Source organism: Parus major, chromosome 2 (assembly GCF_001522545.3).
Source record: "Parus major isolate Abel chromosome 2, Parus_major1.1, whole genome shotgun sequence".
In the NCBI taxonomy this organism is placed as follows: Eukaryota; Metazoa; Chordata; class Aves; order Passeriformes; family Paridae; genus Parus; species Parus major.
The window spans coordinates 96,748,690-96,774,496 of NC_031769.1; the positions used below are offsets into that span (position 1 = coordinate 96,748,690).

The 25,807-nt window shown below is 35.3% G+C and overlaps 2 long non-coding RNA genes across 13 annotated transcripts in view; one reads left to right on the forward strand and one right to left on the reverse strand.

Moving 5' to 3' along the window:
- Positions 1-16,894, reverse strand: part of LOC107201031 — a 64,249-nt gene extending 47,355 nt beyond the window's left edge. For 6 of the 8 annotated variants that reach the window (XR_004496048.1, XR_004496046.1, XR_004496045.1 and 3 more), the window contains exons 1-2: positions 16,488-16,894; positions 7,659-7,753 (exon numbers count right to left, since the gene is read on the reverse strand). This is a non-coding gene — a long non-coding RNA (uncharacterized LOC107201031). The remainder of the gene's footprint in view (positions 1-7,658; positions 7,754-16,487) is intronic. The other 2 variants (XR_004496047.1, XR_001519965.2) reach the window with 1 other exon arrangement.
- LOC107201029 lies at positions 2,413-25,807 on the forward strand. 5 transcript variants are annotated; one of them, XR_004496043.1, is made up of 5 exons: positions 2,413-2,546; positions 2,644-2,888; positions 4,279-4,377; positions 20,184-20,226; positions 22,578-22,876. It is a non-coding gene; the product is annotated as an uncharacterized LOC107201029 (long non-coding RNA). The 5 variants fall into 5 exon arrangements; XR_001519955.2 differs by lacking the exons at positions 20,184-20,226; positions 22,578-22,876 and adding exons at positions 4,663-4,724; positions 6,722-11,629 and having other exon boundaries at positions 2,416-2,546; XR_001519958.2 differs by lacking the exons at positions 20,184-20,226; positions 22,578-22,876 and adding an exon at positions 22,883-25,807 and having other exon boundaries at positions 2,416-2,546.

A 25,807-nucleotide genomic window follows, 5' to 3' on the forward strand; every position in this document is an offset into this window, starting at 1 on the left:
GCTCTTTAGGGTATATGTAGGAATATGGTTGGCCTGAATATTTAATTCCCTTGTAACAACATTGAGCAAAAGCTACATCAAGAAAAAGATAAATTTTTCTTCCAGTCACTGTACAGAGTGCTTTTACTGTGCCACACATGGACTCATTAATTAATGACATATTTTAAAGTGTCCTTTAGTCCTCTGCCATGACAGTTATCCTGTTGAGTTATGGTTCTCAGGTACCAGGGGAAGGCAACTGGAGGCTGCTGCCAGGAATTGAGTCTACAGAGTCCTGAAAATTAGTGAATCTTCCCTTGCATAGGCACATCACCTGGAAAAGTTAAGCTGTTAATAATTTATCAACTGTGAAGTGGAATGAAAGCATATTTATTATCCTTAATATGATTTTGTCATTTTTTCCTAAATATTTGCACAGCGCTCTACAGCTGCAACAGGATTGCTAGGAGATTGGCTTTGTGTCATCACGGCTTTGTCTGTGTGCACAATCAGTCATTGGAAAGTTGGTTCAGCTCATGTGTTCAGTCAGATAAGTATGCCTTTGCTGCCTCTGATGCTTCTACACGATAGTGAAATCATAAACCTATCATTTGAGATGAGGACTTGAGAAATACAGTTTTATTGCCTTTCAGATACTTCAGCTCCAAGTGATCCCATTAATTTCTTTGGACTAAAACACACAGCACATCTTAAAGCAGTTTTATTTGATTGGGTAGTCTCTTGAGCAGGGGGCCCTGGAATAGATATAGGTCAGATACTTCAGTTAAATTAGCAAAGCTCCATTGCGCTATTGCACTAGTCAGACACATTGAAGCTACTGATGATTTATGTACTCTAATGATCCAAGCCTTTAATAAAGTTCTGCTGTGGTAATTCAGGTCTGATCCATGAAGGAATTACCTTTTTCAGAAAAGGATTTAGGAAGTGCACCTAATAAAATTTGTATTTCTTGTATATATGTAAATATGGCTTTAAGACAACAAAGTATTGCAGTTTATGTCTCTGTTCTGTAATACTGTACATAGTAGATGGGATTTACAGCAAATCTTGGAACTTAGATAAGTTATCTAAAAACTATCTTTGCTCTTAGCAAAGATAAAACATCTTTTAGAACTTTGAACTATCTTAGATATCATGAACTTAGATGTAGAAAGCCAACTCTAACTGTTGCTACTCTCTGAACATCACCAAACACATAGCCAAAGATCTGCCTCTAGAAACGGAGCTATTACTCATCAATATATTGTTCCCTCTACCTGTTATAGCTATGTAGAGAAATGATTCATAGGAGCACAAGTTTGTGCTGTACTGTATGCAAGGATTTTCACAGAGGCAATTTTTGAAGTATGCAGTAAATCACACCCTTCCCCACATCCCACTTCATCATAGGTGGAAAGAAAACATATTGTTTTCATTTGGTAAGATACTATTAATCTTAAAAAAACACAGATTTCTTCTGGTTTAGATCTGTTATTCAGATTTTTTTTAACAGTGCTTTTCATTTCATATGGCAGATTCTCACTTGGGGGATAGACAACCTTAAAACAACTCCTGAAAAGGAGAAATTGATTATTTCAGCATGCATCAAATAGGTATGATTCAAAGACGCTCTTTGGGACCCTTTCCATAGAAGAGTCTTCCATGGGGGTGTCAGTATCAGGAAGTACTGGTGGCATTGTGGTTAGTGTTGGGAGGACTCAGTTATATCCATTGTGATGAAAATCACAAAGGAAACATGGTTGTTATTTCACCACCCCTCCTGAGCTCAAGTTTGAGGTTCTCTCTTTAGAAGCAATTTGTTTTCTCCCTCACTTGATTATCTCTCCAGTACCTGAAGGGAACTTAGAGGAAAGATGGAGCAAGACAGGACAAAGAGATTAGATTTAGATAAGATATTAGGAAAAAATTCTTTATTATGAGGGTAATGAGGAACTGGAATGGTTTGCCCAGGGAAACTATGGATACCCATCCCTGGAAGTTTTTAACACTGGGCTGGACAGGTCTTGAGTGACCTGGTTTAATTGAAGGTGTCCCTGCCCAGAGCAGGGATGTTGAAACCAGATAACATTCAAAGTCCCTGCCAACCCAAATCATTGCATGATTCTGTGAGTGTCCCAATATCTGACTCAATCACCCCAGTGAGCAGGCTTGGCATGCACAGGCGTCTGGGAAGGGACCTGACCCACACAGCTGATATGAGATGACCAATGGGATATGCCTTTCTCTACAATGTGCCCAGCAGTAAAAGCTGCAGGAAATGGAGGAGAAAGAAGGAATGTCTATGGCTGTGGTGTTTGTCTTCTCGAGTAATCATTAAGCATGATGCAGCCATGCTTTCCTGGAAGTGCTGATATCTGCCTGCCAGTAACAAGTAATGATTAATTCCTTGCTTCACTTTTCTTGTGTGTCAAGTATTTGTTTTACCTATTTAAATGCCTTTCTATTAACCACGAATTTTCAGTTTTTCTCTTTTGATTCTCTCACACTGAAGAGGAAATAACCCAGCAGCTGGGTAGGCTTAGTTGCTGGTTGCAATCAGTTCACATGTGAGGCACTTGCTTTTTTTGAAAATTAATTTGCAGAAAATACTCAGTACAATTTTAATTAATTAGTTGTTTTTTTGTTTTTTCTTTCCAACTTCAGGTAATGAAAATGCCTTCTAATCCTGCACCACTACAAACTTGTGCTGTAAGCATTCAGACAGCTGCTACATTGAACATACTGAGAAGTTCAGCCATTTTCAGGTATTGATTCACACTATAGTAGACATCGTACACTACAGAAACAACAGAACAAACATTGTCAGCAGATCAGCTGAAGCTTGTCATGGTTCCTGTTGCTTCTTATAATGCTGTTTCATACAACAAGGCTTTATGAGAAATCTGCAGGTAAGTCCTTTGACTTGTTAATAATGGATAAAGTGATTTATACTGACAGTGTTCCTGAATGTGATTGATGTAGGCACAGGAAAAAGTGGTCCTCTGTAATAATTTTAAACAGCCTTCATTACTTTAAACATAATGTGGTGTTTTATTTAGATACTACAGTGGATATCACACACAGCCCAAGAAAAATTTTCTCCATCTGCTTGTGTCTCTTTACTGTTATGTCAGTTTCCATAAAAATTATATTTATTGATATGCCTACCATAAATTCTCTAGCTTTATACAGAAATATCTTCTATTTTGTTTTGGTTTTTTTTTTCCCCAAGACTGAAAGCATTCTTCCCTAACTGAAAAACTAGTCAGCTAGTATTTGACTAACTCATACAAAAGTATGCTTTTACGAATCTGTACTTTATGGTACTCTTACAAATTTCAGTTAACCTAGTCTCAATGAAGACTGGAAAGAGGAGAAATCAGCACATAAAAGGCAATTATACATAGTAAAGTGCAGTCTGAATGGTCTACTCTTTGAAGCAAAAACTTTGGTTTTCTAAGTCTCCACAATAAATTACACCTGCTTTTTCCATAATTGCACACAAAAAAACAAAAATAAACAAACCCACTAAAAACCCCACTCCTCATACCAGAACAGTAAGAAAAGCAATCTATTTTCATGACTTTGTTCCAATGATGCAGAGGAGAAGGTTAATCTAGGAAAACTTATTTTGTATCCATATTGAGTAATTGCACTCAAATTAAGAAATGTTTCTAGCTTGGACTCCTATCTACTGTTTCTCTGCAGGGACTATGCAAAATGCTCAGCATTTTGGCACCTTTGTTTGGCGTCTGAATATAACATGAGTCCTTTTTGAATCCATTTACTTCCTGAAAATGTGTTCCTTTAGTACATCTCCCACTTTTTTATCTCCCTCTGCCATCATATCACTTTCAGATTTTAGCTTTCAAAGGAACACTAGACACAAAACTGTATTTCATAAGCAGTAGATAAACTGAAATGACTTCAAGCAGCCAGGGCAAAAAAATCACAGTGAAATCCTAGACTTTACATAGTAAATTCTTAGCTGCCTGTTGTTGATCCCAACTGATCTTTGTAAAATCCATGATTGGTTTGTTGTCTAGCCAGAAGACAGATAGGTAAAATCCTCTTGGATATTCATAGACATTGTTATCAGAACAGTGGTCCCTTTTCTTCTCTAATAGAAAATACACAGGAGGAATATTATCTATTTTGCTCTCTTACTTGTGTTGGGATATGCATGTCTTCTTGGAACAGCTTCTGTTCCATTGCTCACTCATAAAAAAAAAATCAAAATCTGGATTGTTACAGCTATATGATTACCAAGGTTTAACAGTTATCACTTCTGTCTCAAAGGTCCTGAGTGTGTCCTGTGGTACTGTGTACCTTTGCTACTCTGAGCAGTTCTGGCTGAGAATTTCTGGATGTATCATGATGGAATGCAAGCTGTGGAAGGTAATCTATCACTCTATGTGATGATTAGCAGGACCAGATACAACACATTATGCAAAGTACAAACAAAACCATAAAAATTATCAAAAATTTTCATTTAATTTTGGGATAATTTGTTGTTATAATTCACTAGAAATTGAATGAAGAGCTAATTAGATGAGTTTCTTATGTGGTTTTTGCTCTCTGTGGCACAACAAGCTGCTTACACAATGTGTTAGCTAGTCTGCTATCGTTAAATACTTTATCTTAAATCCTCTTCCTGCCCCACAGCATATCATTTCTTTTCAGATAAATCGTTCCTCAGCTTCAAACTCCACTGCTTCCTCACTGCAACTATAAGCTTAGAAGAGGTAATCAGCATGTGGTTTCAAGTGTTGCATTTTCGGGGTAATTTCACTTCTCCCTGTTTCAGTGCAGGTCATTCAATAGACATTTCTTGTAAGTTTTTTATCATGGCAGTTCTAGTGTTCTATGCAGCCCCTCACCAATTTAACTTTATTAGGAGGATTTTGAAGGCAAAATAAAGATACATGCAGTGAACTTTTTATGTTCAATGACTTCTGGTAATAAAAACTTTTGGTCTGCTTTCAACTTTGATTGGACTTTTTAACTTCACAACTTAAGTTAAATGTTTTTACTGCCTAGCTGAGTTTTTAAAATGCAAAGAACTGTGAAAAAAGAAAGTTAAAAATTATGGAGTTTGCAGCTACCATATGTGTTCTGTTTATAATTTTAAAATATATAATCTACATAAAGTGTGATTTTGGTTGAACTTGCATTTTTATTGTGTCCTTTTTAGTACTGAATCACTGGCAAAAAAGAAAAAAAGGCTTAATTTGAAAAGAAACAGAATTTATCAACATTGAAAACGTTCACATCTTGAAGGATATTATTTTAATGCAGTCTGGTCTTTTTTGTTAGAAATCCAATCAATATCTTTTTTTCCTAATTAAGTCTATTGGTCTCATTGGGCATTCAGTAAGGTGATGTCAGAATATCCCAAAAGGGAAGGAATTATTATTGACCCATTAGGCAGAATCCAGGGAGCAAATGTAGAGAATTTGAACAATTCTCTACATTTATTAGAAATTATACTCTGTTTTTTAAAACTCCAAGCCTTTTTCTCTTATCAACATCTTTATACATTGGAGAGTGAAGAGGAAAAGTTAGGAGTTTGTTAACCTCTCTTTTTCACTGTTTTGCACTGTTTTTTTCAGTGTTTTCTGCACTGAAAAACAGGTTTGAACAGAGTAGACCATGAGAGCACTCTCTAAATTCCTAGTTCAAGTTAGGAAGTGAGCTTTGTGCAAGCAGCTAATCCTATCAACCTCTAAATTAATCTGATTTTTATTAAAAAAAAACAAAACAAAACCCACTTAAAACAGAGGTTACAGTTGTTGAGTAATTAATAAAGTGATACAAAGTGACATCTATAATAATTCTACATGTTCATGAAGTCCCTGTAACACTCATCTTAATATACCATACAGAATATAAAAATTACAATTTCATGTATCTCATAATGGAAGTTATAATTGAATGGTTCTGTCAGAGCTATAGAGTTTTTAGTACTCCCATAATAATAAATGGCAAAAGACAAACAAGCATAATAGCAGTAAGAATAAAAATTAATGAACCACTAACATAACCTTGTCTATTTGGAAATCATATGCATATCAATGTTTTTTTATGTTTGTTTTGAAAAACTGAGTTTATGGACCTGAGCCATATGTTTTTATGATGATAAAACACATAAAGACATGTTCCACCATCCACCTCTCCTTCTTTCTTCTTCTCTTTTGGTATTTAAAAAAAAAATATATATAGAAAATCTATCCTATGTTGTAACCAATCTTACCTACAAAGTGTGATCACTACAGAAAGTCAATCCTTTCCAACAAACCAAACAAAAGCCAGCACCAAAGTTTCTGTCTCTGAACTGTAAGAAAAGGACAACATTTCTCCTGAAATTACTTAAAAGCTCTTGGTAAAAAAAAAAGTACAGAAATAAATTGACAGCTATATCTGTCTGGCACATTCAAGCATCTAAGTGGGCTGAATGCACTTAACCTACTACCTTTCTAAAATTATAGTTTTTATAAAAGTACTAATTGTGTCTCTTTAGCATATAATTTAGATATTAAAATTGAAAATATAGACAAGTTAAAACTTGTCTTCTACAAACATTGCTTCCATATACAGATACTGTCGTTATATAAGCAGTTATTTCCTATAAGCTTTATCTCTGATCAAAGAGATAAAGGAAAGAAATCTAAAAACTTGTAAAGTATTAAAATAATCTGTCTCTTGTTCCTTTTTGCCTCAATTTCATTTTGTTTCTTTTCAGAAATACTGGATTTCCAGATGTCTGGCTTCTATTGCGTATTTTTCTTTATTGGAAAATTTTAATTAAGAGTTATGAAAAAATATTCTGAAAATGGCAAATGCATTCAGTGAGAAGAAAGCTATTTGCTTTAAATGTGGTATAAATATCAACTTCTGTCAGTTACAATGGTTACTTAAATTAAGCTTAATATGTATCTTTCATTAAATGCTTGAGAGAGAATGTATAAACCAGAGTAAATGCACAAGAGATTAAATACTGAGGTTTCTTCTCAATTTGAAAGCTCTTACCTCCATTAAAATGTTCGTGTTTTGCTCATTACTCTATTGCTGAATGAAGTTTAAAATGTACTGAGACACAGATGCAACAGACATCATATTTGATTCATTGCTTGATAAGGCCATATTCAGTCAGATAATATGCCTCTTCATAGCTCTTCCAATTTAAGTGTAATACATTCTGATTGTCATACCATTGACAGACTAACCAGACCAGGATGGGAGGATTTCATGGAACTGTTTCTGGCATTCCATTCCCTCCTCTCACTGGAGGAATCTCAGTGCTATTCCTACTAGAAATCAGATGGGATTAGTGTCAGTATGGCTGGTTTGAAGGTCAAAGGTAAAAATCTGGAATACACATCTGAGAACTTAAGGGACCCTGGAGCACACATAGATTTTCATCAGTGCTCCTGCTCAAAAGGAAAGGTTTGAAAGGGCCAGTTGAAGGCAGTGAATCAAGAAGTGGTTACAAGACTGGTGCCACAGCCAAAGTTTCACTACCTAGACTATGGGGCTCATTTTTGAGAAACCTCTACTGGGAGAAGATGGCGTCTGTCTGTCCCAAATATGAAAGGCATCTCTAGTCATGGGCTTTCCAAGCTGGTGAAGAGAGCTTTAGATGAAAGGTGTTGGGGAAGGGGAACCTCAGTCTTACCTACCTCTCGAAGTTAATCTTATTCTTACCAGCTGGGTGCCAATGCCAGTGAGAGATGTCCATAGCCTGGAGATGGATCCCAGATCAGCAGAAGAGTACCTGAAGAGCAGTGCAAAACAATTGCATCCACTCAGTTCAGTAATTCAGTTTCATTAGGGGCCCAAATTAAATGTCTTGATGCAAATGCACCCAACATGGGAAAAAAACAAGAGGAATTAGACATGTACACACACCTGCAGGGCTACAATCTTATGGATATCTTGAAGACCTGGTGGTATGGCCCCTATGATTGCAGTTTTGCCATGGAAGAATACAGGATCTTTGGCAAGGACAGGCAGGGAAAATGAGGAGGCAGTGTTGCCTTCTGTGCCAATGATCAGCTGGAGTGTGTGGAACTTCGCCTGTAGAGGCATCAAGGGCTTATGGGTCAGGGTTAAAGGGGGGCAGGGACAGGTGGTGCTAGAGTGAAGGTCTGCTACACCCCACCAGACCAGGAAGACCATGAGAATTTCTACAGACAGATAGGAGCAGCCACATTCAAAAACCCTGGTCCTTTTGGGGAACTTCAACCACTCTGATATCATCTGGTCTAATTGAAGGTGTCCTTACCCACATCTCAGGGGTTGGAAATAAGTCATCTTCAAGGTCTCTTCCAGCCCAAACCATTCTAAGAATGTTTCTTAGACTGTTTCTTAGTGTTTCTGTGATATTTTTTTGGCAAAGAATTGGTCCTCAAAACAGAATTTTACCCAGATTCCAGAATTTAGAAATAATTCCTAATGCTAAGGTAGTAATTATTGTTCATGGAGCTACTTGCTCCTTCCCCAGCTTCTTTGTCTCTAAATGGCTGACACTTGTCTAACAAATTTAGTTTGCAATAAATATAGAGGATAAGAGAAAGTACATAACCTTTTGTTCTCTACGGATATGAAAAGCAGAAGGTATTCGTGAGCTAACCAATCTGTAACCAGAAACGTGTGAAACTTTCCTGTTATTCTTGCAAATGTGTTTATTGTTTAAATAGAAGTAATTATTTTTCTTCTGCTGGAAGTTTCAAGTTGAGCCAAATGTCTTTAGCATTCTGCTAGCAGATATTTTAGAATAGCGCACATATGTTCAATTGTTTTTATAGAAGAGATGGCAGGTAGTAACAGTCACTCTCTTAAACATGTAGATTCAGCTTCTGGAGAACATAAACCTATGCACCAGTATGTTAATTAAATAAGCAAATATTCAATGAAAGCTGGTTTTAAAAATGCAACACTTTTATTGCTCTGTATCATGCTATGGTGTTGAAATGGGGTTTTTTCCCCATTGTTTAATGGTTAACATTCTTTTGTCTCTAGAACTGTCAAAAGTGTAAATTTTGTGATCAAAATGGTTTTTCACACTCTTCTGAGTTTTGTGGAAACCACACTTGAATACAAAAGAACAGAATGTTTCAGCAGGTTATACAAAATATTCTATTAATATAATTTGACTCACTGCAGGGCTAATCAATTGATTAAAACCACTTTATTTTTGAGATAATAAGTTAGATTAGGGACTTAAAAGCTTTACATAGCTCTGAGAAAGACCTGTCAATGCTTACTTTACAGAACTGGAGAAGTTCTTCAGCTCTTCTTTGACTTCAAGCTGAAGAACTAAGTATACATAATTTAATTCTCACACCTGCTTTAAAACAAATGTATCAAGTAGCATAAAAAAAAAATACAATTTCTGTTGAAATATCAGCCATCCCAGAAAAAGATCATATTCCTACATCTTCAGAGTTCATTCTTTTTCAGGATGAACTGAATCATTTGTCCAGCTCAGACTTACTTTTGGACAGCAAAAGAACAAAGCATGTTCTTTCATACTTTGGGCATGAGGTATTTTGTGAAGTAAGGCTAAAACCTATCCTGCTAAGTTTGAGCAACCTCAGAAGTAGCTGTGCAGACTATCCATTGGAAAAGAGAGGATAGGTCTGGTCTGAAATTTTAGAGCAGACTCCCAATCATAGATAAATAATTGAAACACTTGTAATCTTGACAGGAGGAAAGCAACAAGTCTTTGGAGAGACAGGTAACTTTAAAGGTCAGTCTTAGAGATCATCAGATGAGCACTAGTTTTACTGAATTCACTGGGTTTAGGATTTGATCTTAATTTAGATGCCTAATTCTCCCAGACAGTGTATAAAGGGAGTGTATAAAGTGAATATTATATAAAGTGAAATGGTAACTGAGTATTTCTGACTCTTTTTGTTAGCTCTTATTATTATTATACAACAATATTATTATTATTTTTATTATTATTATTCACTCTTTTTGCGTGTATCATAGAAACTTTGTTTAAATCCACTGGATCTTTAAATTTTTGTAAACTAAACTAAGATTTTATTGTTTAGGTAAGCTTTGTTTTCCCTCAGTTTTATAAGATTTAGCTTTTGAGGTCTTTTGCCTTTTGAAGACTTTTGTCTATTTGGCTGATTTAAATGATAAAATCTTTTTGTGGTAAAAACTTGAGTTTATTTCCAAATTGTGGTTATAAAAGAAAAATGTTCTCTTAATGTTCTTGAATTCTCTAGTTTATATCCACTGATTGCCTTGAATAAAAAGCTGCTTCCAATAGTATTGTTTATTTGTCCTCTTCAGTTCATCAAAGGAGGATATTGACCAATTTTTTTGTCTTTGAGACATGCATAAGAAGTGTTAAAAAAAAGAGCTCTGATAGAATTTTTATTTAATTCTTCTGGTATGAATTAAAATAATTATATATTTCCATGTTTATTTCTCTGTACACACCATCATTAATGTCATTCCAGAATTGTTTCTTCATTGTGTAGACATTGTCTGAGTTAAAATTAGCTTTTCTGTTTATCTTCTGTCTTCAGAAAGCCCTTTGTACCAAGAACTACCCTTCTTCAGGACATGCTTTTCTGCAGTTCAATAGCAATAAATTTCACAATCAGGACTATCTTAGCCCACTGTGTAAATTTGACTTTTCAGACTATTTTCACTTCTCCAAAGTTGGTAAAAGTCATTATTTCTTGTCCAAATGTCTTCTAATAGTTATTAGACTATGTAAATTTAAGGTGTCTCAAGACAGACATCCTCAAAGACATAAAGGTTACTATCTGCAATGAAAGTTTCACAGTAAACATAAGTCTTTTTTAAAGTTTGCAGAAATTGCAGCCCTGACTCTCTAGGGACATTTCTGGCAAGGAAATGATAATTTGGAGTTTTTACTTGTTTTGGTTTGTTTTCTGTGATTTTTCCTCCCCTCTTAATCTTGGTTCTATAAAACACTACTTAAAGCAGTAATATCTGTTCAGCTTTCTCCAAATAAAAGACCAATTTAACTAGTTTTAGACTAAATATCTTGAGAACTATAATTTCTACTTCAATCCTACCCATTCATTGAAGATATGTCCCCTTCATAGCAAAAAGAGAGAAAAATTATTCTCTTCACAAGAAATTAAATGGTATTTGAAGATTTTACAGACCATAAGAGATCCCAGACTAATGTGATAAGAAACAAAACCAGGCAAAACAAAACAAACAAACAAAGCCACCACAAAACAAATAAACAAACCAAAACAAAACACTCCAAAACCAAAAAAAGCAAAAACTTCTCCTCTTGCCCTCCCTATTTTTTTTTATTCCAGAAAGATTGCTTGCACTTTGAATGCTATATAACTGTGGGCTACTGAAAACCTATTGGTAAATTTTCCATGCTTTTCATAACATTTTAATGATTTGTTTTATTTTAGTATTCCTTTTTTACTCTTTACTTAAACTAATTCATTCATTCTTATGACCAAATTAATTTTACATCATTATTTTTTGCTTGTTAAAGTGATTGATTTTATTTGCCATACATTCTATATGGAAAGTGAAAATTGCTCCAAAATGAAGAGATATTTTATACAGGCATTACAATTTACTTGTACATATGAGATGAAAAGAATAAATTAAAGGCCCTTTGTAACTGTCAGCTTCTGCTTCTCTCAGGCATTTGTTACACACTACCCAGAAGGTAATCTTTGGAAGCTTCTGTGAAAGTAAAGAGCTATTATATATCTCATGAGTTTCTATTTGATTAAATTTCTGCCTTATGTCAGAGACTGAAATATTATAGTTTATGACTTAAACATTTTCATGAAGAACTTTGAAAATTGTATTACAAAAGCTGCAGAGAAGATCACTACACCCTTTACAGGCCTCCTGACTGGGGCCCTTGAACTGCTCCCTGGTGAAGATAAGGTAAAGTAACAACTCAAGGCTCAGAGGAAAGAAAATATTCACATTGAAGGATCAGGCTTAATACCTTTGGAGTGCAGACCACAGTCCCTGGGCTATCAGCCACCAGCTTACATAGAGCCTTGCACCAAAGGGTGGGAGGAGAGAGGCTTTGGGTGTGGGTTGAGAAGCCTCTGGTGGGAGGCAGTGAATGCCCATGCTCTGATGTGCAAACCAGCTCAGCTGAGGGGCCCTTCACCCGGGGAAAATTTATCTGCAGCAGCAGGGGGGACACAGCCCATCAAAGGGCCCCCCAAAGGGGTCCCCAGACCCTGCAGCAGGGCACTGCAGATGATGAAACAGACCCTCAGTGTTGCACAGGACAGTGTCAAAGTGGCCCTTGCAAGGGAGGCACCTGGGCATTCCCACCAGGCCCAAAAGAGTACATTAATCCATGGGATTCTATATTCCTCAGCAAGTGGTGGTGGCACTGTGGGACCCTCACCATCAAGAAGATCAGATGGAGGAGAGCAACGAGAGATCATTGGGACCCACATAGGGGTGATATGCTACCACCTAAACCCTATCACTCTCTCCCTGTCCCCACCCCCACCCACATTTATTTTCTCTTTCTTTTTCTTTTTTTTTTTCTTTCTTTCTCTCTCTTTCTCTCTGTTTTATGAGAGATTTAATGTTTTTTTTGCTCTTCTGGGTTTAAGCCAGATCGTAACACCTTGGCAGAGGGGATTTTTATTATGCATATACAAATAATGGGGGTTTTTGAATGGAATAATGGATAGGCTGACTTCAAGGGATGGCTCTTGGAATATCAAAATCTTGCATCTGATCTCTCCTGTTCTGTGATGTATTGACTGCCACCTGTTGCCTTAGCAGAAAGTGTTTTGAGGCAGTAAAGCACAGATGCAAATATAGGAATACAAAAATACAGGAGTCATGTTGCTAAAGGTAATACTAGCATTTTATGACAGATCCAGTGTGTTGGGAAGGGTTTCTTCTGTTAGTTCAAAAGTTTTAGTCAGTAATTTTACATTTCTGTCACAGGTCCCTCATCAGTTTGTCATCACTGAGAAAAAACACATTTCTCTAGTTCTCTAAGAAGACATCTGTTTTTGAAAGGGTTTCAAAAGTTTTATCTTTTGGCTATAAGCATCACTTCTGCTAGCTAATACGTACATGGGGATTGAAGTTATCTATCTCTTTCTGTCTTCCTACATATCTCTTACAGAATTATCTCAATAGCATTCCTTCTTCTTGTATGACCTCCAAGGAAAAGGGCTCAAAAATCCTAAGAGTCTATAACAGTATAAATTTCAAAGGAGTAATAATTATAAGAGAGGGTTGATAATGTCATTGCTTTAATTCCAGATCTTAATGAACTCCAAGTTTTTTACTTGAAAGTATGATGAAGCATATATCTCAGTAGAATGCTTTGAATCCTTCAAGAATGAACATTGCTAAAATAATTAATCAAGTCTGAAACAACTTTGAGTTTAGAACTTGAAAGTAAAATATAAGTTCAAAGTACTTTTTAATTTTTTGTCAAAGCAGCAATTACATTTCTAGAAAAGAGAGAAAATGAAGAACGATTATAATATTTTAGATGTCATAACTAAACCTGACTTAAAAATAAATAAGCAAATAAATAATTGCCTTTAAAAACAGTGGCTTAATTTTCCAGCAAACTGATCATATAGTCACAGAGCTGAAACCAGTTGTGGTCATGCAGAATCTTCTGAAATGAAGTGCTTTATGTAGCTTCCTAAATAATAAAACCCTCTTTTGCTCTCCTACGTTCAAAGATTTTAGTTCATCATTTTCTCAGTGCAGTAGGCGGCATTCAACTCCCTAACATGCAAAAGTTTTAGCTGGGTTCAGACTAGGAGAAAATGAACTCATTTGCTAGATGCAGGAAAAAAGTTCCAAAAAAGATGGTGACAGAAAGAGAGAAAGAGGAGGTAGAGAGGAGTAAGAGCATGTATAGGGAGTCTGCTGAAAGAAACCTGCAGAAAATGCAAAAGGCAAAGATAAATACCTAGACAAGGAATTATGATAAAAGGGAAAAAGAAGAAAGAAGCAGAATTTAATGGAAGTTTTAATGAAAGAAACCCAAAGCACATTCTCTCTTAATGTCTTTTATTACTTCTGGCTTCAGTCTGAATGAGTAGGGACTAAGCAATTATTTTGATCTAAATACTTAATGTGCTGTCATTACCTGTGAAAAATAAACATGCTTGCAAAAATGTTGAATTGCCATTGGCAAAAATAAAAGAAAACAAAAAGAAAGGAAAAGTAATTGCTCATAAAGCCCGAGAAATTACATTAACTTTAGTATTTAAAGAAATCCCTGAAGCAGACTCTGAATTCAGTGCTGTGGCAGCACTGCTCTGAGTGCCTTTGACCATTTCTCTGGTTTCAAAAACCTTATTGTTTCATGAAGATTTTGCTGGATTATATACATTATTGTTTTGTACATGTTTTCTGGGGTTTATAATCCTGCTCCAGCTTTAGAGCTTAATTTTAAAGCCCAGTCTTGTAGCTGCTGAGATTGCTGATGTCTGTGGGACAACATACCACTCCCGAGTACTCCTTAGTAACACAGACACAGATTTTAGACTGTTGTTTAGTGTTACAACCACACATAAGCTAAACCGAAAAAGTGAACATATGTTAGAGAGTTTTGGGGCTAAGAGACAATTCATTATCCAAGCTTAAAAAGAGTTGGAGTTGGCCTTTTACTTCAGCGTAGCAACATTTTTGGCACTTGGCCAAAAGGCAGGTTATATTAAACATGAGGGCAACTAATCAAACAGATAATCATGTTATAGAAGACCACAGAATCTTTTCAGGCAGAATTTTATTCCCTCATGGCCATTCTGTAGAGCCAGTTTATACTTTGATTTTACCAAATTCTTCCCATTTAAAGTCCAAATTAATTACAAAAAAAAAAAAAAAGAAAAATTAAAGAGATCAAACACTGTCATATCACTACAGAGATCAAGGACTATCATATCCTGAAAAGAGACAACCAAAGGCAGTTAAAGAAAATCAAGAATTTTTGGTTTAAGTGTTCGGAGATTATATTTGTAGGGCCTTGTATATACCATCACACACACCTATAATGTTATCTATTTTTAGTTCTATTTTAATGAGGGATGTAATAGAAAACTCACCAGTGCTTAAAGCAACATCTTTTTCATTGTTTTCTACTAGCTAAGCTTGACTGACAGTGAAAAATTGTGTGGAAACGGATTGGACTAGAAAGATACATGTGTTACTCAAAATAAACTTAAGTTAGAGTTATAATGACTGAGGGAGAACAGCCACAGGCTAAAAGGATTAAAACAAACTGAAATCTCATTCTCCAAAAATGATTATTTCAGCAGAAAACAATTAAATTCTTGTTTGCTGTCTAGGAAACATGAATTCATAGTGATGATAGATATTAAAATCCCTTAGGGAGATAACTATGAAGTAAACCACACATTTTAATTGCAAAGGAATGCAAACAGCTTACCTTGAAAAATTGCTGATATAAAACTGGCCAAATTTCATTGAAGATGAGATGTAGAGTTTCAGAAAAGAATTTATTACTATTTTAAAATGGTGACATGCTAAATATTGATGCTAGAAGGCCAATGAATTTTTAAAAAACAAGACCAGAAGGTCAATTTTGATCATTTTTCTAATTCAGAAAATGTCATAGGTGGAAACACTGATTACTAGTGGTAGTTAACTTCCATCCCTTCATGATCCAAAATGTTGAATTGCATAGTAATAGAAAAGAATTAAATGCACTAGTCACCAATCTATTTACATGATACTGCACTGATATTTAATTAGAAATTCTTTATTTAAGGTCTCCACCCTTCACTCTGATATGTGTGGATATAAGATGAAATATTTATGTAAGAATTGAAAACTCACTCTCTTCTCTAAGGAAGTTCACTTATCAAGATGTGAAAGCAAATACACTTTGCATTGTGCTACTTGTATATCAATATTTCTGTTTCCTGGTAGTTGAGAGATCTGGATTCTAACTTTTGTTTTGACACAGTTTTACTGTCATCCTGGGAAATCACTGTGTCAAGATTTTCCTAATCAACCTTTAACAATTGGGTCCCTCATCACAAGTTTCTGAAGAATGGCATGAGAAAGTTTGGACTATGGATATTAACTCAAAGTATTTATTAATATTGTAACTATCAGTATTTTCCAACTGTTCCTTATGCTTGAATTACTATGTCCACACTTACCTAAAGGAAATAACAAATCCACTAATCAGACACTGTTAAGGTCTATGCATCTTTATTAAATAAATGCCAGTTATTGGTTAAATTAAACAACTTCTTTAATAAAGGATACCTAAAGACATTCCAAATGATGAGAATCTAAGACAAAGGAAAATCACTTTAGCAGTTTCAGACATAAACAGAATAAAAAAATATCAGCATAATGATCAGAGAGGAACAAGGATTTAATTAATCTCCCAACCCATTGAACACAGAGGAGTTACAAAAGTTGTGTGTAATATTACCCAACTTCAGATGTCTACATTATATGTAGATATCTATAGTTGAGTCTATGCTACTTACCCAAGCCTTTTTCATATACAGCAGAAAGAAACGGACATTTTCCAGAGATGTTTTTTGACCCAAAGCAGACAACCTGATTAGGATGAATTGAACTGAAACTCTGTTTGTTACTTTCCCTCTGTGACTACAAAAGGAGGTCAGGTGACTGGTTCTCATTTGGACATTCACCTTTTATCTTTTAGATTTACAAAGTCAGATGAGACCAAGTGTCCTGACATGGGTTAATCTTGGACTTTTGACTCCTACAAACTCTCCACCAGAGCATAGTTTGCAAAATATTTATTTTAAAGCGTTTCAAAATTAACAAACCTAATAAATTGCAAAAGAAGATCTAGGACAAGAGAAGGAAGCCTAAAGGGAAAAAATAAAGGAGAGACAAATAGAGAAGAATAAAGAACAAACAAAGAAACAAACATGGAGAGAGAGGAAGAGAATTAAAGAAAGAAAGAATGAGAAAAGGAGAAAAAGAAAGAATAAAGGAAAAGGAAAAGAAAAAAAAGAAATTGAGAAAAGGAAAGAAAGTGAAGAGAAAAAAGGAAGGAATAAGAAAGATGAAAGATAAAGCAAAGGTGGAAATAAAAAATGAGAAATCTAAACTCTACTTAGTGGAACAATAAACAGAAAGAAGTGTTTTGTATGCATTTAATGATTGTAAATTACACAGTTGGCACAGACACTATTGTTAATAGGCACTTTGGAAATGACAGTGATAATACGCTAGATTAGGCAATGACCATTTTCTGATCATTACTAGCTCTCTGTTTAAAGTAATTACTACAAGTGACCTTAATTCCAGTGAGGACTTGGTTTACTGAAATTAAGCTTTCAGCATCAATGGCTAAACTATCTCATATAGCTGCTAGTGTTTATACATTTATTTGTTCAGAAAAGAGAAAAAAAGAAAAAGTGTCAGATAAATCTTTATCTGATGTAAATTACCACAGCTTACATGTCCCCTAAGTTGATTTACACAGACTGGTCAATATGCACTGCAGTTCACCAAAAGCCAATATTCTCTTTATTTACAAATTGGAAAATACTCATGCTTGCTGCAGGGAAGAGTAAAGCATGTCTTTGATTCTTCCTTGAACAAACAAAAAAATGAACTCCATTCTTCCAAACGTAAGGGTACTGAGTCATATCGCAGTGTCATTTGGAAAAGAACCCTGAGGCTGTGGCAGGCCAGCTTATCTTACTGTTGCCAGGTTTATTACTAGCAGAGTTTTGAATGCTTAACACTTTTTGAAGGATTTCAGAATGTCAGACTCTGACTGACAGCTTTACTTGGTGACTTCCTTGCTAGTGAGTATATGACAGTTTGACAGGTATCCTTAGGGTTCATTTAATTATTTTATGCAAGTCTCCTTACTGAATAACATTAATGACCATTTTACATTGTATGCACAGCAGCAGCAAACTTAAGCTGCCACATTGCATTCTATCCTATCTCCCCCATTTACTAGCTCCAGGCATTTTTTTACTTTTCCCCTCCCTCCTCCTTTAGCCAAAGAAATTATATTTAAAATAACATATTCACCCAAAAAGATAGCAGTTTGAAGACGAATGTTTACATGGCTTCTTATGAAATTAAAATATCATCAAATATTTTAAAAAATGAGACAAGATATATATATATATATATATACTGATATAAAAGAGTTATTCTGGAAACAGGCCTTTAGAGGAAAATAAAAGCAGCAAAGGAAGAACAAGGAAAGAAAGTAAGAAAAGTTTTAAGTTCTGAATAAAATATGTATATATAATTATGAGTAGTAATAACATTGTTGTTGCTTCCATTTTAATTTTTATTAAGATTTATTCCCCAACAGAATAAAAATATACGCCTATCCCCAGAGATATTTTAATCCAGGCAAACACTGACAATTTTTTCTCATTATGGCAGGTATGGTTCCTTTCTTAATAGTCAGAGAGTCTTGCAACAGCTGCCACTGATGTGGAATGGCAGATGTGATCTATAGAGTCATTAAGTAGCTAACCTGCTCTTGAAATGTTCATTAACAACTCAAGTTCAGGGTATGGAAACCTTACATCCATTCTGACTGGATAACACAGTGAAGTTGTCTTTTCCTGTGGCTCACGTATCTTCAATCTGCAAATTCTTTGCCATTTTTATTACAGCACTTGAGAAAGACAGACTGTAGTTTCACGACTCAGAGAATGCTTAAATGCTACATCACAGATCTTTCTAAGCTATCACCTACTCTGATGAGAGAGATGAAATTAGTTAGTATTTTTATATTTCTTTGACCATTCTGAAAAGAAAAGCTCATTAAAACATTCAATAAAGCAAAATTTGAAAGCAAAAATATTCCTACCTCATAGGCTACAAACATTACATAGAAACATAGAAACATAGAAACATAGAAACATAGAAACATAGAAAAAGTAGCTTTTGAAACTGTCATCTCTGCTGCTTATCTGCAGAATATCAAACATACTTAAATGAAGAAAGGTTAACTCTCGGTGACCAAACAACAACCTCCTGCTTCTCTTTGCCTAGAGAACAAAGTGCTTAATCAAGATTGGAGCTTCATCAATGAAACACTTAAATAGAAAAAGAAATATATTTTTCTGGCCAAGGAAAAGAACTGACTTATTTCCCTCTGTCATAAATGTGATTCAGTTCCTATATACAGGTCCATAGAATTTCTATTTTTGTGGTCTACTCAGGGGGTCTGGCTGCCGTGTTGAAAGCCATGGAATGAATCACTTTTCAGGAAATGTCTGATAAGGTGATGCATTAGCACTGCTGTTGGAACTTCCCAAAAGAGACTGAGAAAAAATAATAGGGTAATTTGCAGTTTCGGTAGCTAGGTATTGACTAGGATAATATAGTATTAACTGGAGCTTCATCAAATACTTTCTACATAGCCCCAGAGTAACTGTGAAAGGCAAAATGTTGTTTCATGAACTGCATGTTTATTTCTTTCTAGAAAAGCAGTTTCAGATATGTATTTTAAAAATTATTATTAAGAGTTGAGTAATTATAGCCACAATTAAAATTGATGAAAATGCTCAGCCTTTATATGACTGGGGCAACGATCAAGAAAAAAAACATTATATAATGGAGACACTTATGTCTCTTTCATTTGATGATGGAAAAGAAGTTCTATGAAAAGTCAAGAGTTATACATATAATAATAAAGCAATTAATAAATCTAATGTTTGCAGGTGTCAAGATCAGTCTTTTAACCACCTTGACCTCTGCCTATACTTATTTGAACAGCACAGAAGGCATACATCTTATTCTACTATAGTTCAGGTCCCTTCTCTCTTCTCAAAGTAGCTTAATATTTTTAATAGAAAAATGGACTTGGTTTCATCTTACAGGTAAGGCTTTGAGTGGGAAGCCAGTGATAATGGTTCTTGATAAAAAATTGATGGATGGCCTCTGTGGTGAGGCATCATTAGAATGTGGAAAAAGTGCAGCAATGATGATTCATTCCATTCTCCATCAGGAAAAATCACCACCAGCTATCATTGTGGTGAATGGCACTATTTTATCAAAAATAGATATAACGATTTGGGATGAAGAAAAATATTCTTATGTCACCATTCTTGAAAAGACCTTCTACCCTCTGTTCCATCCATTGTTGTTTCTCATGGAGAAAATAAATCAATTGTGTGAAAATAATAGATTATGCAGACTATTAATTATTATCATTATACTTTCAGGGCTTCACTGACAACTCTCATCTTGTGATTATGTTGTGTGCAGGTAAAAACATCTGCTGAATTAATGACAAATCTGTCAGTGCCTTTATCCTCTGCCCTGTTTGAAATGATTAAACTCATCGAGTGTTTGCTTAATCCATTTTTTTTTTCATATACCATGCTCACTGCCTGGGGCAAACCCATCTAATAATATTCAATTGAATAAAACCATAACTCATGACCCAATAAATTATTAAAAAACCCTGCATTGCATCAGATACATCATTCATCTTACCACAGTGGCAGAAAGCCTACAGAATTCCTTAACAATTCTTGCTGTGATAAATAGTTCTATTAAAATTTATGAATATAGTGGTATATATTAACACATATTTTGTTACTGAATTATCTGTCATACCTTTTTGTTTATTTCATGCACCAACATGTTGCATTAGTAATTTCACTGGTCTGCAAAACTCACATCCAGCTATCATCATATGTTTTATTGTTTTTTATTTTTTAACTTAACCCTGAGATCCCTTGAAAAATGTGATAAGAATTCTGTTTTGCTTTGCTTTTGCTCATATTTTCAGTCTTAATTTTCTAAGAATTATTAACTTCTGTGTCCATATGAAGTGATTAATTACAAAACAAAATTAGAACTTTCTTGACACACAATAGAAATAAATAATGATTAAATAAGTAACAGCCATAAGACTGATATATAAATTAGGGAATATTAGACTAGAATTGTGTGGACTGAATGTGAATTATTTTGCCCCATATTCTTTCAATTTCATGTAATCATAGAATCGTAGAATTGTTCAGGCTAGAAAACACCTTAAAGATCATTCAGTTATCCTTCTGCAATGGGTAGGGGTGCCACCCACTGGATCAAGTTGCCAGAGCCCCATTCAAACTGGCCTTGAACACTTCTAGGGATTGGGTATCCTCAGCTCCTCTGGGCAACCTGAGCCCAGAGCTGCTTTACCACCCTTTGAGTGAAGCAGTCCATCATTGCAAGTGATATTGCCTATCACAGAGTTTTCAGAGGAAATGCTTTCATAGAATATTGAAAAGTAATAAATTTTCCATTTTAAAATAATTTCAGACTCCTGAATTTGCAATAGCATTCTTGTTTCTCCGTAGGAAAATAAAAGAATATATATCCCTTCCTATTTTCCTTTGCAAAATGAAGCAACTTCACTTTGGAGGCAGCCATTCTTCCATGGGGAGGGATGTGAGAGGCATCATTAATCTCATAACCTTTTATTTGATATGGGCAGAGGGATGTTAATATTGCATCATGCAGCTTTTTACCAGCAGAACCTTCAAAAATATCTGTGGATGGACTCCATGCTCATCAGAATAATGATGGAAAAACTACTCAGCATATACAGAGTTATCTTCTTCCTACTTTTTTCTGCACTTATTTCTTCCTAAAACATACTTTTACAGCATGATGTAAAGGTATAACCCAGAAGTATTATTTGATGATTACACATTTCAGTCAAAGACGATATTTTCTGCAGATAATACTAGTCTACAAGTAATCTCCCCTGCCTGTACACCACGTTTTGACTTGGTTACAAAACCACAAAGATTCTTTTTAAAAACTGTCTTCCATGAACAGTAAAGATATGTTTTAGAAAAGTTTTTAAATTATGGCACTTAAATACTTATAAAACCATGTCATTTATTAGAGGGCGAAGAAATCAAAACTGATTTGAGGTAGTGCAGTTTGGCCATTCATATTATTAACAATGTAGAACTGCTGTGTTTTAGTTTAAAAACAGCTAAAATGAGTAAATGCATTACTGTTTTTTAAGGCTTAACAGAGTGCGTCTAGGAAAGGAAAGTTCTTCAGTATTTTTTCAAGAACCTTAATGATAAACCACACTTGATCATGCAAGGACCACTTGTGAATTCAGTTCTTTGAGATGCCTGTATTTGGATGCTCATTCCAGTCCCCAAAAGACAATTGTAAGCCCTCTTAAAAGCTGCATCTCCCAGGGTTTGAGAGCCAGAGAGCACAGTGTGGGCCCAGGAGCAGTCTTTGCTACTTCAGATACAAAGTATCACATGTTTGTCTCTCTGCCTTTTTCACCTCCTTCCCCTGCCATTCTCCTCTCCCACCCCAAGATTACTTACATTTTTCTTTGTAAGCCATCAGTTAATAACTACCTCCCTCTCTGCTCCAGGTGGGTCCCTCACCCTCAATGCCAGAACAGTGTGTAAGAGAAGGAGAGAATGATGCAGATAGTAAATTGATTGTTTTGCTCCAGAAAAGGCTTTAATAAAATTAAAATACTCAGAAGTGGATATGCTGGCACTCAGATGGCCTCTGCTCTACAAAGAGGCCGTAGTCCTGCCATATAAATCCCAGTCTGAATATTTGCTCTTACCTCCCACCAGAAGGACGTCACCAGAAGAAAGAGTCATGTCTGTACCTCCAGGGATGATTGCAGAATCATCTCTACAAGAGAGTTGTGGGCTCAGACTAGATCACAGCTAAGTGGTCAGTGAAGAGACTGAAAAACTGTTCCCAAGGAAATCCACTCTGCTCAGACACCAGATGCAAACAATATGGACTAACCAGTTTATTATCTCTGCCACAGTGCCTGCAAAACACTGATGTCTTGCTGAGGCAGGAAGGTGGCTGAATGAATCTGTTAAGCAAGTTGTATTTAATCATGCTTCACCTTTCTTTTGCCACTTAGAGATGAGCACTGCCATGCTGTTCTGCCATTCAGCTTCCCTTCAACTTTCATGGAAGATGGAGCAGTCTTAGAGGGTTTGTTTATGCAGCTTCTAGCAGCACAGCTGTTCTTGCTTCAGGGGATTTCACAGTGCTACTGCTATGGAAACTGGAGAAGATTGGGAGTCTGCAACATCTTCTTCATCCTTAGAATGACAGCTTAAACAAAAGTGTTGCTTCTGTAAGCAGGCAGAGTCAGAGAAAGGCCAACACATCCCAATTTCAACACCAGCCCACATGCTGCTCAATCAAACACATCTGCATCATTTAGGCTTTAAAAAAGTGAAAAACAGTGCCTTCCACCTACAGTTTTCTAGTGTTAACAAGTAGGTATATTTTGGGGACATACATCAACAACATGCAAATTGTGATCAGGCAAATATATTCAGTCCCTTTGGCTTCATAAATTTTACCTCAATTTTGTTTATCCTATAATTTTTAGGAAAAAAATGCATGCAGATTGAAAAAATTAAACAGACTTTATTTGAAGCATAATATGATCCAAATATGACATTATACAGACCAGAAGGTATGACTTCAGGCCAGATTTTAAGCTGGTAGAAATTGGCAGAAATCCTGAACTTCACTATTCATTGATTCTTAGACAGTTTTACACCCCAGGACTTTGTTTCAGCATACAGAAAAACAATAGAATAAAATTTGCTTATCTGAGCTGTTGCTTCATCAAAGCATTTTATTGTTTGCAGCGAGATTTATCTACTTTACAGGGAAACAACTGAAAGTCTACAACGTTTCTGTTTTCAAGGTTCTGAAGTCCAAGTAAATCCCTCTGTCTCAAGACCCGATTATTCTGAAAGTAAAATTCCAGTATGAGGTGTGGGGAGGGAAACTCACTTTAAAAATAGGAGGATTATAAGCTCTCTGGATCTATACCTGACTGTATTGTAATTTTCAGTTAATAAATTTATACTAAGCTTTATCAATGTACAAAAGTATGGGAAATAAACCTCCTAAATAATCAAGAAAAAAGAAGTACGCCTGGTTTATTTTCTGAAGTATACTATGGAGTTCTTTCTTCTGTAACATTATGTCACTACTGATGATATCAAAGCTTTTTCAGTCATTTAAGCATCTAAATATGTATCTATAACCCTCTATAAAAGCTACTTTAATGTTGTTTTGTGTACACAGGAGGAACTTAACTGCTTGTATAAAGGCGAGATACAAGCTGCTGTTACAAACATTTGAAACTAATACAATATTGGGACTAAAATTGTCATCTTCCTTGTACTATGTGTTTGGAAACTGTACCACTTAGAGTACTGCATAACAGCTCAAGTTAGTTTAGGATACAGATTTTGATAAGAGCTCATATTGCATGATCTTTGTCAAAGTATGCAGGTCCACTGTGCCCCTGTGAAGTTTGAAATCTTTGAAAAAAAAATAAAGTGGATTGAAAGGTAAGTTATCCTCTATCTGTGGTTATATGTATATGTGTTCATTAAGTTTAACTTTGGGAAGAATCAACAAATGTTTCAGGGAGCTGACCTGTTATCCTGCAAAACAATTGCCCTGATATACTCACCAGAACACTGTGCCTTACAAGCTTGCAAGATCCATTCTAAGCTAATAGCTAACCAGACTCCAACCAAAACACAGCAAAAAAGGGAGATGTGGACAGGGAATTTAAGATTTTAGTGGCTTAAGATCTTAGTCACTTGGGAAAAGAGAACAGCATCTAAATTATCTCTTCTGCCTGTGTCCCAAGACTACAAAACGTTGAAATCTGAATTGCAGGCTGTAAATGTCACATTGGACATTTAAGGGGGTAACAGATGAATGGAAAGAAAAAAATCAAAAAAACCCAACCAACCAAAACAAAACAAAACCCAAAAGAAAACAAAACCCAACAAAACTGGGATTGAAATAGGGCACCAATTCTCCTTTCAGAGAAGACAGAAGTGAAAGCAAAAATACTAGGATTCTATGACATCCAGGCATTAATAAAACCCAAGAACTTAGCATGAATAAAACAAAAGGCAGTTTTAAATCTCCTTAGGGAAGAAGAGTAAAGAAGTATAGTTAAAAAAATGTTCTTTAAACTCCTATTTTTGAAAGAAAACTGAAATATTATGAGAAATACTAATAACCCTGACACCCCTCCTATTATAGTAAACTTTAGCTTCTAAAGATGCATATTCCAGAAAAAATGTTGCTAGTTAAAAAGTGCTGAATTTAATAGGAGGGAAATTTTCTCTCCAAATTTGCTTAGATTCAAATAAGAGGGTGTCACAAGGGAAGTAAATTAGTGAAAGCATTAGAGAAAGGATGGGGACCTGATTATAGAAAAAACTTCAGTGTTTCTAGGATGTGCTAGAAAAGGAAATAACCAAGAGGCAGAAAGATTTTATGCAGTTTCAAAGCAATCTGTGCTTAACTGGAACACTTTCAATATTTTAAATATCAGGTAGATAGATGCCTAAAATATGTGTGTGCTAACAGTGTAATTGGAGATATGTGTTTTGTGATAATTGATAACACAGAAATTATTTAAAATATACAAAAGATGGAGTGAAAGTTCAGTAGTACAAAATTCAAGGTCATGTATTTCACAACAGTAACATAAATCTCTACTAGGAGTTTATACCCTAGAACAGCCTAAATTTGGGTAGATTGCTTCATCACAGGAGTGATGAACAAATTTTTGTTGTACAGTTCAGAACTGGAACAAGAAATACAATCTGACGCAAGTGTAGAAGGAGGATATGATAACTTTTTTTTTAATCTTCTCTTCAGGCAAGCAAACTGCAATCCTTTTACTAGAAATTCTGCTACTTTCTTTTAAATGCAATAAAATTTCCTTCATTTATCATTTTTCTTTGGCTGCTGGCAAAGGAACATGTTGGTATACCGGTATGTAATTACC